The sequence below is a fragment of the Orcinus orca genome, chromosome 7 (genome assembly GCF_937001465.1).
Source record: "Orcinus orca chromosome 7, mOrcOrc1.1, whole genome shotgun sequence".
NCBI classification, from domain to species: Eukaryota; Metazoa; Chordata; class Mammalia; order Artiodactyla; family Delphinidae; genus Orcinus; species Orcinus orca.
The window spans coordinates 2,165,256-2,182,525 of NC_064565.1; the positions used below are offsets into that span (position 1 = coordinate 2,165,256).

Genomic DNA, 17,270 nt, shown 5'->3' on the forward strand with positions numbered 1-17,270 from the left:
GCTATCGTCCAAAAATATACTGAAGTAAGGCTGCCAAGAGGACTTGAAAGCGGGGCAGAATTGCAGGAAACTGATTTCAGGAGGTAGACTGGAATTGCATTTAAAGCATAGGAAAAGAGGCAGAACTCCCACAATGATGCACTTGGCCAAAAAGGGCGTATGCGTTTTTTCCTGAATATATTCAGGAAAAAACGCATACGCACTTTTTGACCAACCAGGCAAGCTTGCAAAGGAAATCTGCACTACAATAAAGTCTCACTTCCCCCCACTCAAAAGGGCCATCTGAAAAAAGTGTAAAATCCAGAAAGGCAGGACAGGCCATGGAGAACAGGGAGGCTTGTTATGCTGATGGGCGGGATGTAAATTGCCAACAGCCACTAGGGAGAAGTGTATGGTGTTTCCTGAAACACCTAAAAAACAAAGCAACAGAGCCTAGGGCACTTCCACTTATGGTCCTATAGCTTAGGGAAATTAAAATAAAAAAGACACAACCACCCCAAAGTTTGGGACGGCTCTGTTTACAAGAACCTCGTTTACGGTAGAAGTTCAATATCGCAGCAAGTGAAAAATGGATAAAGGAGTTGTGCTACTTACGTACAATGCAATATCACTCAGCAATGAAATCTATGTCATCAGGCCCGTAGCAGCATAATGAGTGGATTCAGGTATGATGATTCTAACTGAAATAAGTCACACAGAAAAAGAAACATCATAACATATCACTAATACACGGAATGTAAACTTGGCTACACAGCAACTGAATTACAAAACAGAACAGGGTCTCTAATTGAGAAAACCAACTTATGCTTGCTTAAGGGGAAAGGTGAGTTGGGGTGCTGCATAAAACCAGAGATTGAAATGAGCACAGATAAAGTTCCTTAAGCCAAATATGGAATAGACAAGAGCTACTCCTTGCTCAACAAAATGGACTCAACACCCCATATTAAACGCCTAAGAATGTACCTGATTAGTAAGTATCTTAAAACGTATGGATTGCTATGTCTCCGAAAGAGAATCAAGCATGTGTACAGGGGCATAAACTCAGCAGTGATAGGATTGGAGAGGTTCGGTGAGCAAATGAAAACCCTTTGAAGTCATATTGCATGGTACCCATTCCACGGGTCTCAACTCTCCAGGTTTAATGTATTCTTCCTTCAGCTAAAACATGCATGTGGAACCCAGAGTATGATCAACCGTGTGATCACGAGACGTGTTCAAATATGTCTCAGTTGTCGTCCCCTGGTACTCGGGTGCAACATTCCAGACGCTTTACTAACACTCTCCAGAGTTGGAGAGTCAGTGCCTTTAACCTCCTGTTTGGCCCAGTTTGCAATTTCTGCGGAAGATAAACAGGAATAGGGAGAACCAATGAGAGACTAGCTGGAGGTGTCTGGACGGGCAAATTTAACTCTCATTTCCCACCAGGAAGAGGAATTAACCAAAGGCTCAGCGTGCCGTGCCGGAACCAGATTAGGGCCTGAAGCAATTCTGCGGTGTTGCAGCCAGCTCACAAGAAAGCGAGTTGAAGAAAGGAGCTCAGGGGCACTGCAATTCACAAACGTGCAGAGTTATAAATGACAGCTATACTCCAAAAATATACTGAAGTAAGGCTGCCAAGAGGACTTGAAAGCGGGGCAGAATTGCAGGAAACCGATTTCAGGAGGTAGACTGGAATTGCATTTAAAGCATAGGAAAAGAGGCAGAACGTCGACAATGATGTACTTGGCCAAAAAGGGCGTATGCGTTTTTTCCTGAATATATTCAGGAAAAAACGCATATGCCCTTTTTGGCCAACCAAGCAAGCTTGCAAAGGAAATCTGCACTACAATGAAGTCTCACTTCCCCCCAGTCAAAAGGGCCATCTGAAAAAAGTGTAAAATCCAGAAAGGCAGGACAGGCCATGGAGAACTGGGAGCCTTGTTATGCTGATGGGCGGGATGTAAATTGCCAACAGCCACTCGGGTGAAGTGTATGGTGTTTCCTGAAACACCTAAAAAACAAAGCAACAGAGCCTAGGGCACTTCCACTTATGGTCCTATAGCTTAGGGAAATTAAAATAAAAAAGACACAGCCACCCCAAAGTTTGGGACGGCTCTGTTTACAAGAACCTCGTTTACGGTACAAGTTCAATATCGCAGAAATTGAAAAATGGATAAAGAAGTTGTGGTACTTAGGTACAATGCAATATCACTCAGCAATCAAATCTATGTCATCAGGTCCGTAGCAGCATAATGAGTGGATTCAGGTATGATGAATCTAACTGAAATAATTCACACAGAAATAGAAACATCATAAGATATCACTAATAAACGGAATGTAAACTTGGCTACACAGGAACAGAATTACAAACAGAACAGGGTCTCAAATTTAGAAAACCAACTTATGCTTGCTTAAGGGGATACGTGAGTTGGGGTGCTGCATAAAACCAGAGATTGAAATGAGCACAGATAAAGTTCCTTAAGCCAAATATGGAATAGACAAGAGCTACTCCTTGCTCAATGAAATGGACTCAACACCCCATATTAAACGCCTAAGAATGTACCTGACTAGTAAGTATCTTAAAACCTATGGATTGCTGTCTCTGAAAGAGAATCAAGCATGTGTACAGGGGTATAAACGCTGTAGTGATAGGATTGGAGAGGTTCGGTGAACAAATGAAGACCCTTTGAAGTCATATTGCATGGTACCCATTCCACGGGTCTCAACTCTCCAGGTTTAACGTATTCTTCCTTCAGCTAAAACATGCATGTGGAACCCAGAGTATGATCAACCGTGTGATCGGGAGACGTGTTCCAATATGTCTCAGTTTTCGTCCCTGGTACTCGGGTGCAACATTCCAGACGCTTTACTAACACTCTCCCGACTTGGAGAGTCAGTGCCTTTAACCTCCTGTTTGGCCCAGTTTGCAATTTCTGCGGAAGATGAACAGGAATAGGGAGAACCAATGAGAGACTAGCTGGAGGTGTGTGGACGGGCAAATTTAACTCTCATTTCCCACCAGGAAGAGGAATTAACCAAAGTCTCAGCGTGCCGTGCCGGAACCAGATTAGGGCCTGAAGCAATCCTGCTGTGTTGGGGCCAGCTCACAGGAAAGCGAGTTGAAGAAAGGAGCTCAGGGACACTGTAATTCACAAACCTGCAGAGTTATAAATGACAGCTATCATCCAAAAATGTACTGAAGTAAGGCTGCCAAGAGGACTTGAAATCGGGGCAGAATTGCAGGAAACCGATTTCAGGAGGTAGACTGGAATTGCATTTAAATCATAGGAAAAGGGTCAGAACGTCCACAATGATGAACTTGGCCAAAAAGGGTGTATGCGTTTTCTCCTGAATATATTCAGGAAAAAACGCATACACACTTTTTGGCAAACCAAGCAAGCTTGCAAAGGAAATCTGCACTATAATGAAGTCTCACTTCCCCCCGGTCAAAAGGGCCATCTGAAAAAGTGTAAAATCCAGAAAGGCAGGACAGGCCATGGAGAACTGGGAGCCTTGTTATGCTGATGGGCGGGATGTAAGTTGCCAACAGCCACTCTGGAGAAGTGTATGGTGTTTCCTGAAACATCTAAAAAACAAAGCAACAGAGCCTAGGGCACTTTCACTTATGGTTCTATAGTTTAGGGAAATTAAAATCAAAAAGACACAGCCACCCCAAAGTTTGGGATGGCTCTGTTTACAAGAACCTCGTTTACGGTACAAGTTCAATATCGCAGAAAGTGAAAAATGGATAAAGAAGTTGTGGTACTTACGTACAATGCAATATCACTCAGCAATGAAATCTGTGTCATCAGGCCCATAGCAGCATAATGAGTGGATTCAGGTATGATGATTCTAACTGAAATAAGTCACACAGAAAAAGAAACATCATAAGATATCACTAATACACGGAATGTAAACTTGGCTACACAGGAACTGAATTACAAAACAGAACAGGGTCTCAAATTTAGAAAACCAACTTATGCTTGCTTAAGGGGATACGTGAGTTGGGGTGCTGCATAAAACCAGAGATTGAAATGAGCACAGATAAAGTTCCTTAAGCAAAATATGGAATAGACAAGAGCTACTCCTTGCTCAACGAAATGGACTCAACACCCCATATTAAACGCCTAAGAATGTACCTGACTAGTAAATATCTTAAAACCTGTGTATTGCTATCTCTCTGAAAGAGAATCAAGTGTGTGTACAGGGGCATAAACGCAGCAGTGATAGGATTGGAGAGTTTCGGTGAGCAAATGAAGACCCGTTGAAGTCATATTGCATGGTACCCATTCCACGGGTCTCAACTCTCCAGGTTTAAGGTATTCTTCCTTCAGCTAAAACATGCATGTGGAACCCAGAGTATGATCAACCGTGTGATCGGGAGACGTGTTCCAATATGTCTCAGTTTTCGTCCCCTGGTACTCGGGTGCAACTTTCCAGACGCTTTACTAACACTCTCCCGAATTGGAGAGTCAGTGTCTTTAACCTGCTGTTTGGCCCAGTTTGCAATTACTGCAGAAGATGAACAGGAATAGGCAGAACCAATGAGAGACTAGCTGGAGGTGTCTGGACGGGCAACATTAACTCTCATTTCCGACCAGGAAGAGGAATTAACCAAAGGCTCAGCGTGCCGTGCCGGAACCAGATTAGGACCTGAAGCAATCCTGCGGTTTTGGGGCCAGCAAACAGGAAAGCGAGTTGAAGAAAGGAGCTCAGGGGCACTGTAATTCACAAACCTGCAGAGTTATAAATGACAGCTATCGTCCAAAAATATACTGAAGTAAGGCTGCCAAGAGGACTTGAAAGCGGGGCAGAATTGCAGGAAACTGATTTCAGGAGGTAGACTGGAATTGCATTTAAAGCATAGGAAAAGAGGCAGAACGTCCACAATGATGCACTTGGCCAAAAAGGGCGTATGCGTTTTTTCCTGAATATATTCAGGAAAAAACGCATACGCCCTTTTTGACCAACCAAGCAAGCTTGCAAAGGAAATCTGCACTACAATGAAGGCTCACTTCCCCCCGGTCAAAAGGGCCATCTGAAAAAAGTGTAAAATCCATAAAGGCAGGACAGGCCATGGAGAACTGGGAGCCTTGTTATGCTGATGGGCGGGATGTAAATTGCCAACAGCCACTGGGGAGAAGTGTATGGTGTTTCCTGAAACATCTAAAAAACAAAGCAACAGAGCCTAGGGCACTTCCACTTATGGTCCTATAGCTTGGGGAAATTAAAATCAAAAAGACACAGCCACCCCAAAGTTTGGGATGGCTCTGTTTACAAGAACCTCGTTTACGGTACAAGTTCAATATCGCAGAAAGTGAAAAATGGATAAAGAATTTGTGGTACTTACGTACAATGCAATATCACTCAGCAATCAAATCTATGTCATCAGGCCCATAGCAACATAATGAGAGGATTCAGGTATGATGATTCTAACTGAAATAAGTCACACAGATAAAGAAACACCATAAGATATCACTAATACACGGAATGTAAACTTGGCTATACAGGAACTGAATTACAAAACAGAACAGGGTCTCAAATTTAGAAAACCAACTTATGCTTGCTTAAGGGGAAAGGTGAGTTGGGGTGCTGCATAAAACCAGAGATTGAAATGAGCACAGATAAAGTTCCTTAAGCCAAATATGGAATAGACAAGAGCTACTCCTTGCTCAATGAAATGGACTCAACACCCCGTATTAAACGCCTAAGAATGTACCTGACTAGTAAGTATCTTAAAACCTATGGATTGCTATGTCTCCAAAAGAGAATCAAGCGTGTGTACAGATGCATAAACGCAGCAGTGATAACATTGGAGAGGTTTGCTGAGCAAGTGAAGACCCTTTGAAGTCATATTGCATGGTACCCATTCCATGGGTCTCAACACTCCAGGTTTAAGGTATTCTTCCTTCAGCTAAAACATGCATGTGGAACCCAGAGTATGATCAACCGTGTGATCGGGAGACGTGTTCCAATATGTCTCAGTTTTCGTCCCCTGGTACTCGGGTGCAACATTCCAGACCCCTTACTAACCCTCTCCCGACTTGGAGAGTCAGAGCCTTTAACCTCCTGTTTGGCCCAGTTTGCAATTTCTGCGGAAGATGAACAGGAATAGGGAGAACCAATGAGAGACTAGCTGGAGGTGTCTGGACGGGCAAATTTAACTCTCATTTCCCACCAGGAAGAGGAATTAACCAAAGTCTCAGTGTGCCGTGCCGGAACTAGATTAGGGCCTGAAGCAATCCTACGGTGTTGGGGCCAGCTCACAGGAAAGCGAGTTGAAGAAAGGAGCTCAGGGGCACTGTAATTCACAAACCTGCAGAGTTATAACTGACAGCTACCATCCAAAAATATACTGAAGTAAGGCTGCCAAGAGGACTTGAAAGTGGGGCAGAATTGCAGGAAACGGATTTCAGGAGGTAGACTGGAATAGCATTTAAAGCATAGGAAAAGAGGCAGAACGTCCACAATGATGCACTTGGCCAAAAAGGGCGTATGCGTTTTTTCCTGAATATATTCAGGAAAAAACGCATACGCCCTTTTTGGCCAACCAAGCAAGCTTGCAAAGGAAATCTGCACTACAATGAAGTCTCACTTCCCCCCGCTCAAAGGGCCATCTGAAAAAAGTGTAAAATACAGAAAGGCAGGACAGGCCATGTAGAAGTGGGAGCCTTGTTATGCTGACGGGCGGGATGTAAATTGCCAACAGCCACTCAGGATAAGTGTATGGTGTTTCCTGAAACACCTAAAAAACAAAGCAACAGAGCCTAGGGCACTTCCACTTATGGTCCTATAGCTTAGGGAAATTAAAATCAAAAAGACACAGCCACCCCAAAGTTTAGGAGTGCTCTGTTTACAACAACCTCGTTTACGGTACAAGTTCAATATGGTAGAAAGTGAAAAATGGATAAAGAAGGTGTGGTACTTACGTACAATGCAATATCACTCAGCAATGAAATCTATGTCATCAGGCCCATAGCAGCATAATGAGTGGATTCAGGTATGATGATTCTAACTGAAATAAGTCACACAGAAAAAGAAACATCATAACATATCACTAATACACGGAATGTAAACTTGGCTACACAGGAACTGAATTACAAAACACAACAGGGTCTCAAATTTAGAAAACCAACTTATGCTTGCTTAACGGGAAAGGTGAGTTGGGGTGCTGCATAAAACCAGAGATTGAAATGAGCACAGATAAAGTTCTATAAGCCAAATATGGAATAGACAAGAGCTACTCCTTGCTCAATGAAATGGACTCAACACCCCGTATTAAACGCCTAAGAATGTACCTGACTAGTAAGTATCTTAAAACCTATGGATTGCTATGTCTCCGAAAGAGAATCAAGCGTGTGTACAGGGGCATAAACGCAGCAGTGATAGGATTGGAGAGTTTCAGTGAGCAAATGAAGACCCTTTGAAGTCATATTGCATGGTACCCATTCCACGGGTCTCAACTCTCCAGGTTTAAGGTATTCTTCCTTCAGCTAAAACATGCATGTGGAACCCAGAGTATGATCAACCGTGTGATCGGGAGACGTATTCCAATATGTCTCAGTTTTCGTCCCCTGGTACTCGGGTGCAACATTCCAGACGCTTTACTAACACTCTCCCGACTTGGAGAGTCAGTGCCTTTAAACTCCTGTTTGGCCCAGGTTGCTATTTCTCCGGAAGATGAACAGGAATAGGGAGAACCAATGAGAGACTAGCTGGAGGTGTCTGGACGGGCAAATTTAACTCTCATTTCCCACCAGGAAGAGGAATTAACCAAAGGCTCAGTGTGACGTGCCGGAACAAGACTAGGGCCTGAAGCAATCCTGCGGTGTTGCGGCCAGCTCACAAGAAAGCGAGTTGAAGAAAGGAGCTCAGGGGCACTGTAATTCACAAACCTGCAGAGTTATAAATGACAGCTATCGTCCAAAAATATACTGAAGTAAGGCTGCCAAGAGGATTGAAATCGGGGCAGAATTGCAGGAAACCGATTTCAGGAGGTAGACTGGAATTGCATTTAAAGCATAGGAAAAGAGGCAGAACGTTCACAATGATGCACTTGGCCAAAAAGGGCGTATGCGTTTTTTCCTGAATATATTCAGGAAAAAGTGCATATGCCGTTTTTGGCCAACCAAGCAAGCTTGCAAAGGATATCTGCACTACAATGAAGTCTCACTTCCCCCGGGTCAAAAGGGCCATCTGAAAAAAGTGTAAAATCCAGAAAGGCAGGACAGGCCATAGAGAACTGGGAGCCTTGTTATGCTGATGGGCGGGATGTAAATTGCCAACAGCCACTCAGGAGAAGTGTATGGTGTTTCCTGAAATATCTAAAAAACAAAGCAATAGAGCCTTGGGCACTTCCACTTATGGTCCTATAGCTTAGGGAAATTAAAATCAAAAAGACACAGCCACCCCAAAGTTTGGGACAGCTCTGTTTACAAGAACTTAGTTTATGGTACAAGTTCAATATTGCAGAAAGTGGAAAATGGATAAAGAAGTTGTGGTACTTACGTACAATGCAATATCACTCAGCAATAAAATCTATGTCATCAGGCCCATAGCAGCATAATGAGAGGATTCAGGTATGATGATTCTAACTGAAATAAGTCACACAGATAATGAAACATCATAAGATATCACTAACACACGGAATGTAAACCTGGCTACACAGGAATTGAATTACAAAACAGAACAGGGTCTCAAATTTAGAAAACCAACTTATGCTTACTTAAGGGGAAAGGTGAGTTGGGGTGTTGCATAAAACCAGAGACTGAAATGAGCACAGATAAATTTCCTTAAGCCAAATATGGAATAGACAAGAGCTACTCCTTGTTAAACGAAATGGACTCAATACCCCGTGTTAAACGCCTAAGAATGTACCTGACTAGTAAGTATCTTAAAACCTATGGATTGCTATGTCTCCGAAAGAGAATCAAGCGTGTGTACAGGGGCATAATCGCAGCAGTAATAACACTGGAGAGGTTCGGTTAGCAAATGAAGACCCTTTGAAGTCATATTGTATGGTACCCATTCCACGGGTCTAAACTCTCCATGTTTAAGCTATTCTTCCTTCAGCTAAAACATGCATGTGGAACCCAGAGTATGATCAACCGTGTGCTCGGGAGACGTGTTCCAATATGTCTCAGTTTTCGTCCCCTGGTACTCGGGTGCAACATTCCAGATGCTTTACTAACACTCTCCCGACTTGGAGAGTCAGTGCCTTTAACCTCCTGTTTAGCCCAGTTTGCAATTTCTATGGAAGATTAACAGGAATAGGGAGAACCAATGAGAGACTAGCTGGAGGTGTCTAGACGGGCAAATTTAACTCTCATTTCCCACCACGAAGAGGAATTAACCAAAGGCTCACCGTGCCGACCCGGAACCAGATTAGGGCCTGAAGAAATCCTGAGGTGTTGCGGGCAGCTCACAAGAAAGCGAGTTGCAGAAAGGAGCTCAGGGGCACTGTAATTCACAAACCTGCAGAGTTATAACTGACAGCTATCGTCCAAAAATATACTGAAGTAAGGCTGCCAAGAGGACTTGAAAGCGGGGCAGAATTGCAGGAAACCGATTTCATGAGGTAGGCTGGAATTGCATTTAAAGCATAGGAAAAGAGGCAGAATGTCCACAATGATGCACTTGGCCAAAAAGGGCGTATGTGTTTTTTCCTGAATATATTCAGGAAAAAACGCATACACACTTTTTGGCCAACCAAGGAAGCTTCAAAGAAAATCTTCACTACAATGAAGTCTCACTTCCCCCCGGTCAAAAGGGCCATCTGAAAAAAGTGTAAAATCCAGAAAGGCAGGACAGACCATGGAGAACTGGGAGCCTAGTTATGCTGATGGTCGGGATGCAAATTGCCAAGAGCCACTCAGGAGAAGTGTATGGTGTTTCCTGAAACATCTAAAAAACAAAGCAACAGAGCCTAGGGCACTTCCACTTATGGTCCTATTGCTTAGGGAAATTAAAATAAAAAAGAGACAGCCACCCCAAAGTTTGGGACAGCTCTGTTTACAAGAACCTCGTTTACGGTACAAGTTCAATATCGCAGAAAGTGAAAAATGGATAAAGAAGTTGTGGTACTTACGTACAATGCAATATCACTCAGCAATGAAATCTATGTCATCAGGCCCATCGCAGCATAATGAGTGGATTCAGGTATGATGATTCTAACTGAAATAAGTCACACAGAAAAAGAAACATCATAAGATTTCACTAATACATGGAATGTACACTTGGCTACACAGGAACTGAATTACAAAACAGAACATGGTCTCAAATTTAGAAAAGCAACTTATGCTTGCTTAAGGGGAAAGGTGAGTTGGGGTGCTGCATAAAACCAGAGATTGAAATGAGCACAGATAAAGTTCTATAAGCCAAATATGGAATAGACAAGAGCTACTCCTTGCTCAATGAAATGGACTCAACACCCCATATTAAACGCCTACGAATGTACCTGACTAGTAAGTATCTTAAAACCTATGGATTGCAGGGTTTCCCTGGTGGCGCAGTGGTTGGGGGTCCGCCTGCCGATGCAGGGGACGCGGGTTCGTGCCGTGGTCTGGGGAGATCCCGCATGCCGTGGAGCGTCTGGGCCCGTGAGTCATGGCCGCTGGGCCTGCGCGTCCGGAGCCTATGCTCCGCAACTGGAGAGGCCACGACAGTGAGAGGCCCGCGTACCACAAAAAAAAAAAAAAAAAAAAACTATGGATTGCTATGTCTCCGAAAGAGAATCAAGCGTGTGTACAGGGGCATAAACGCAGCAGTGATAGGATTGGAGAGGTTCGGTGAGCAAGTGAAGACCATTTGAAGTCATATTGCATGGTACCCATTCCATGGGTCTCAACTCTCCAGGTTTAAGGTATTCTTCCTTCAGCTAAAACATGCATGTGGTACCCAGAGTATGATCAACCGTGTGATTGGGAGACGTGTTCCAATATGTCTCAGTTCTCGTCCCCTGGTAAACGGGTGCAACATTCCAGACGCTTTACTAACACTCTCCCAACTTGGAGAGTCAGTGCCTTTAACCTCCTGTTTGGCCCAGTTTGCAATTACTGCGGAAGATGAACAGGAATAGGGAGAACCAATGAGAGAGTAGCTGGAGGTGTCTGGATGGGCAAATTTAACAATCATTTCCCACCAGGAAGAGGAATTAACCAAAGGCTCAGCGTGCCGTGCCGGAACCATATTAGGGCCTGAAGGAATCCTGTGGTGTTGCGGCCAGCTCACAAGAAAGCGAGTTGAAGAAATGAGCTCAGGGGCACTGTAATTCACAAACCTGCAGAGTTATAAATGACAGCTATCGTCCAAAAATATACTGAAGTAAGGCTGCCAAGAGGACTTGAAAGCGGGGCAGAATTGCAGGAAACCGATTTCAGGAGGAATCAGAATTGGATTGCATTTAAAGCACAGGAAAAGAGGCAGAACGTCGACAATGATGCACTTGGCCAAAAAGGGCATATGCGTTTTTTCCTGAATATATTCAGGAAAAAACGCATACGCCCTTTTTGGCCAACCAAGCAAGCTTGCAAAGGAAATCTGCACTACAATGAAGTCTCACTTCCCCCCGGTCAAAAGGGCCATCTGAAAAAAGTGTAAAATCCAGAAAGGCAGGACAGGCTATGGAGAACTGAGAGACTTGTTATGCTGATGGGTGGGATGTAAATTGCCAACAGCCACTGGGGAGAAGTGTATGGTGTTTCCTGAAACACCTAAAAAACAAAGCAACAGAGCCTAGGGCACTTCCACTTATGGTCCTATAGCTTAGGGAAATTAAAATAAAAAAGACACAGCCACCCCAAAGTTTGGGACGGCTCTGTTTACAAGAACCTCGTTTACGGTACAAGTTCAATATCGCAGAAATTGAAAAATGGATAAAGAAGTTGTGGTACTTAGGTACAATGCAATATCACTCAGCAATCAAATCTATGTCATCAGGTCCGTAGCAGCATAATGAGTGGATTCAGGTATGATGAATCTAACTGAAATAATTCACACAGAAATAGAAACATTATAAGATATCACTAATAAACGGAATGTAAACTTGGCTACACAGGAACAGAATTACAAACAGAACAGGGTCTCAAATTTAGAAAACCAACTTATGCTTGCTTAAGGGGATACGTGAGTTGGGGTGCTGCATAAAACCAGAGATTGAAATGAGCACAGATAAAGTTCCTTAAGCCAAATATGGAATAGACAAGAGCTACTCCTTGCTCAATGAAATGGACTCAACACCCCATATTAAACGCCTAAGAATGTACCTGACTAGTAAGTATCTTAAAACCTATGGATTGCTGTCTCTGAAAGAGAATCAAGCATGTGTACAGGGGTATAAACGCTGTAGTGATAGGATTGGAGAGGTTCGGTGAACAAATGAAGACCCTTTGAAGTCATATTGCATGGTACCCATTCCACGGGTCTCAACTCTCCAGGTTTAACGTATTCTTCCTTCAGCTAAAACATGCATGTGGAACCCAGAGTATGATCAACCGTGTGATCGGGAGACGTGTTCCAATATGTCTCAGTTTTCGTCCCTGGTACTCGGGTGCAACATTCCAGACGCTTTACTAACACTCTCCCGACTTGGAGAGTCAGTGCCTTTAACCTCCTGTTTGGCCCAGTTTGCAATTTCTGCGGAAGATGAACAGGAATAGGGAGAACCAATGAGAGACTAGCTGGAGGTGTGTGGACGGGCAAATTTAACTCTCATTTCCCACCAGGAAGAGGAATTAACCAAAGTCTCAGCGTGCCGTGCCGGAACCAGATTAGGGCCTGAAGCAATCCTGCTGTGTTGGGGCCAGCTCACAGGAAAGCGAGTTGAAGAAAGGAGCTCAGGGACACTGTAATTCACAAACCTGCAGAGTTATAAATGACAGCTATCATCCAAAAATGTACTGAAGTAAGGCTGCCAAGAGGACTTGAAATCGGGGCAGAATTGCAGGAAACCGATTTCAGGAGGTAGACTGGAATTGCATTTAAATCATAGGAAAAGGGTCAGAACGTCCACAATGATGAACTTGGCCAAAAAGGGTGTATGCGTTTTCTCCTGAATATATTCAGGAAAAAACGCATACACACTTTTTGGCAAACCAAGCAAGCTTGCAAAGGAAATCTGCACTACAATGAAGTCTCACTTCCCCCCGGTCAAAAGGGCCATCTGAAAAAGTGTAAAATCCAGAAAGGCAGGACAGGCCATGGAGAACTGGGAGCCTTGTTATGCTGATGGGCGGGATGTAAGTTGCCAACAGCCACTCTGGAGAAGTGTATGGTGTTTCCTGAAACATCTAAAAAACAAAGCAACAGAGCCTAGGGCACTTTCACTTATGGTTCTATAGTTTAGGGAAATTAAAATCAAAAAGACACAGCCACCCCAAAGTTTGGGACAGCTCTGTTTACAAGAACCTCGTTTACGGTACAAGTTCAATATCGCAGAAAGTGAAAAATGGATAAAGAAGTTGTGGTACTTACGTACAATGCAATATCACTCAGCAATGAAATCTGTGTCATCAGGCCCATAGCAGCATAATGAGTGGATTCAGGTATGATGATTCTAACTGAAATAAGTCACACAGAAAAAGAAACATCATAAGATATCACTAATACACGGAATGTAAACTTGGCTACACAGGAACTGAATTACAAAACACAACAGGGTCTCAAATTTAGAAAACCAACTTATGCTTTCTTAAGGGGAAAGGTGACTTGGGGTGCTGCATAAAACCAGAGATTGAAATGAGCACAGATAAAGTTCCTTAAGCAAAATATGGAATAGACAAGAGCTACTCCTTGCTCAACGAAATGGACTCAACACCCCATATTAAACGCCTAAGAATGTACCTGACTAGTAAATATCTTAAAACCTGTGTATTGCTATCTCTCTGAAAGAGAATCAAGTGTGTGTACAGGGGCATAAACGCAGCAGTGATAGGATTGGAGAGTTTCGGTGAGCAAATGAAGACCCGTTGAAGTCATATTGCATGGTACCCATTCCACGGGTCTCAACTCTCCAGGTTTAAGGTATTCTTCCTTCAGCTAAAACATGCATGTGGAACCCAGAGTATGATCAACCGTGTGATCGGGAGACGTGTTCCAATATGTCTCAGTTTTCGTCCCCTGGTACTCGGGTGCAACTTTCCAGACGCTTTACTAACACTCTCCCGAATTGGAGAGTCAGTGTCTTTAACCTGCTGTTTGGCCCAGTTTGCAATTACTGCAGAAGATGAACAGGAATAGGCAGAACCAATGAGAGACTAGCTGGAGGTGTCTGGACGGGCAACATTAACTCTCATTTCCGACCAGGAAGAGGAATTAACCAAAGGCTCAGCGTGCCGTGCCGGAACCAGATTAGGACCTGAAGCAATCCTGCGGTTTTGGGGCCAGCAAACAGGAAAGCGAGTTGAAGAAAGGAGCTCAGGGGCACTGTAATTCACAAACCTGCAGAGTTATAAATGACAGCTATCGTCCAAAAATATACTGAAGTAAGGCTGCCAAGAGGACTTGAAAGCGGGGCAGAATTGCAGGAAACTGATTTCAGGAGGTAGACTGGAATTGCATTTAAAGCATAGGAAAAGAGGCAGAACGTCCACAATGATGCACTTGGCCAAAAAGGGCGTATGCGTTTTTTCCTGAATATATTCAGGAAAAAACGCATACGCCCTTTTTGACCAACCAAGCAAGCTTGCAAAGGAAATCTGCACTACAATGAAGGCTCACTTCCCCCCGGTCAAAAGGGCCATCTGAAAAAAGTGTAAAATCCATAAAGGCAGGACAGGCCATGGAGAACTGGGAGCCTTGTTATGCTGATGGGCGGGATGTAAATTGCCAACAGCCACTGGGGAGAAGTGTATGGTGTTTCCTGAAACATCTAAAAAACAAAGCAACAGAGCCTAGGGCACTTCCACTTATGGTCCTATAGCTTGGGGAAATTAAAATCAAAAAGACACAGCCACCCCAAAGTTTGGGACGGCTCTGTTTACAAGAACCTCGTTTACGGTACAAGTTCAATATCGCAGAAAGTGAAAAATGGATAAAGAATTTGTGGTACTTACGTACAATGCAATATCACTCAGCAATCAAATCTATGTCATCAGGCCCATAGCAACATAATGAGAGGATTCAGGTATGATGATTCTAACTGAAATAAGTCACACAGATAAAGAAACACCATAAGATATCACTAATACACGGAATGTAAACTTGGCTATACAGGAACTGAATTACAAAACAGAACAGGGTCTCAAATTTAGAAAACCAACTTATGCTTGCTTAAGGGGAAAGGTGAGTTGGGGTGCTGCATAAAACCAGAGATTGAAATGAGCACAGATAAAGTTCCTTAAGCCAAATATGGAATAGACAAGAGCTACTCCTTGCTCAATGAAATGGACTCAACACCCCGTATTAAACGCCTAAGAATGTACCTGACTAGTAAGTATCTTAAAACCTATGGATTGCTATGTCTCCAAAAGAGAATCAAGCGTGTGTACAGATGCATAAACGCAGCAGTGATAACATTGGAGAGGTTTGCTGAGCAAGTGAAGACCCTTTGAAGTCATATTGCATGGTACCCATTCCATGGGTCTCAACACTCCAGGTTTAAGGTATTCTTCCTTCAGCTAAAACATGCATGTGGAACCCAGAGTATGATCAACCGTGTGATCGGGAGACGTGTTCCAATATGTCTCAGTTTTCGTCCCCTGGTACTCGGGTGCAACATTCCAGACCCCTTACTAACCCTCTCCCGACTTGGAGAGTCAGAGCCTTTAACCTCCTGTTTGGCCCAGTTTGCAATTTCTGCGGAAGATGAACAGGAATAGGGAGAACCAATGAGAGACTAGCTGGAGGTGTCTGGACGGGCAAATTTAACTCTCATTTCCCACCAGGAAGAGGAATTAACCAAAGTCTCAGTGTGCCGTGCCGGAACTAGATTAGGGCCTGAAGCAATCCTACGGTGTTGGGGCCAGCTCACAGGAAAGCGAGTTGAAGAAAGGAGCTCAGGGGCACTGTAATTCACAAACCTGCAGAGTTATAACTGACAGCTACCATCCAAAAATATACTGAAGTAAGGCTGCCAAGAGGACTTGAAAGTGGGGCAGAATTGCAGGAAACGGATTTCAGGAGGTAGACTGGAATAGCATTTAAAGCATAGGAAAAGAGGCAGAACGTCCACAATGATGCACTTGGCCAAAAAGGGCGTATGCGTTTTTTCCTGAATATATTCAGGAAAAAACGCATACGCCCTTTTTGGCCAACCAAGCAAGCTTGCAAAGGAAATCTGCACTACAATGAAGTCTCACTTCCCCCCGCTCAAAGGGCCATCTGAAAAAAGTGTAAAATACAGAAAGGCAGGACAGGCCATGTAGAAGTGGGAGCCTTGTTATGCTGACGGGCGGGATGTAAATTGCCAACAGCCACTCAGGATAAGTGTATGGTGTTTCCTGAAACACCTAAAAAACAAAGCAACAGAGCCTAGGGCACTTCCACTTATGGTCCTATAGCTTAGGGAAATTAAAATCAAAAAGACACAGCCACCCCAAAGTTTAGGAGTGCTCTGTTTACAACAACCTCGTTTACGGTACAAGTTCAATATGGTAGAAAGTGAAAAATGGATAAAGAAGGTGTGGTACTTACGTACAATGCAATATCACTCAGCAATGAAATCTATGTCATCAGGCCCATAGCAGCATAATGAGTGGATTCAGGTATGATGATTCTAACTGAAATAAGTCACACAGAAAAAGAAACATCATAACATATCACTAATACACGGAATGTAAACTTGGCTACACAGGAACTGAATTACAAAACACAACAGGGTCTCAAATTTAGAAAACCAACTTATGCTTGCTTAAGGGGAAAGGTGAGTTGGGGTGCTGCATAAAACCAGAGATTGAAATGAGCACAGATAAAGTTCCTTAAGCCAAATATGGAATAGACAAGAGCTACTCCTTGCTCAATGAAATGGACTCAACACCCCGTATTAAACGCCTAAGAAAGTACCTGACTAGTAAGTATCTTAAAACCTATGGATTGCTATGTCTCCGAAAGAGAATCAAGCGTGTGTACAGGGGCATAAACGCAGCAGTGATAGGATTGGAGAGTTTCAGTGAGCAAATGAAGACCCTTTGAAGTCATATTGCATGGTACCCATTCCACGGGTCTCAACTCTCCAGGTTTAAGGTATTCTTCCTTCAGCTAAAACATGCATGTGGAACCCAGAGTATGATCAACCGTGTGATCGGGAGACGTATTCCAATATGTCTCAGTTTTCGTCCCCTGGTACTCGGGTGCAA

General features: G+C 43.5%; 1 long non-coding RNA gene across 1 annotated transcript in view; it reads right to left on the reverse strand.

Moving 5' to 3' along the window:
* LOC125965016 (uncharacterized) overlaps positions 1 to 13,482 on the reverse strand; it is a 97,267-nt gene extending 83,785 nt beyond the window's left edge. The window contains exons 1-2 of the long non-coding RNA XR_007478447.1: positions 13,454 to 13,482; positions 3,754 to 3,835 (exon numbers count right to left, since the gene is read on the reverse strand). This is a non-coding gene — a long non-coding RNA (uncharacterized LOC125965016). The remainder of the gene's footprint in view (positions 1 to 3,753; positions 3,836 to 13,453) is intronic.
* Between the last annotated feature and the right edge of the window lie 3,788 nt (positions 13,483 to 17,270).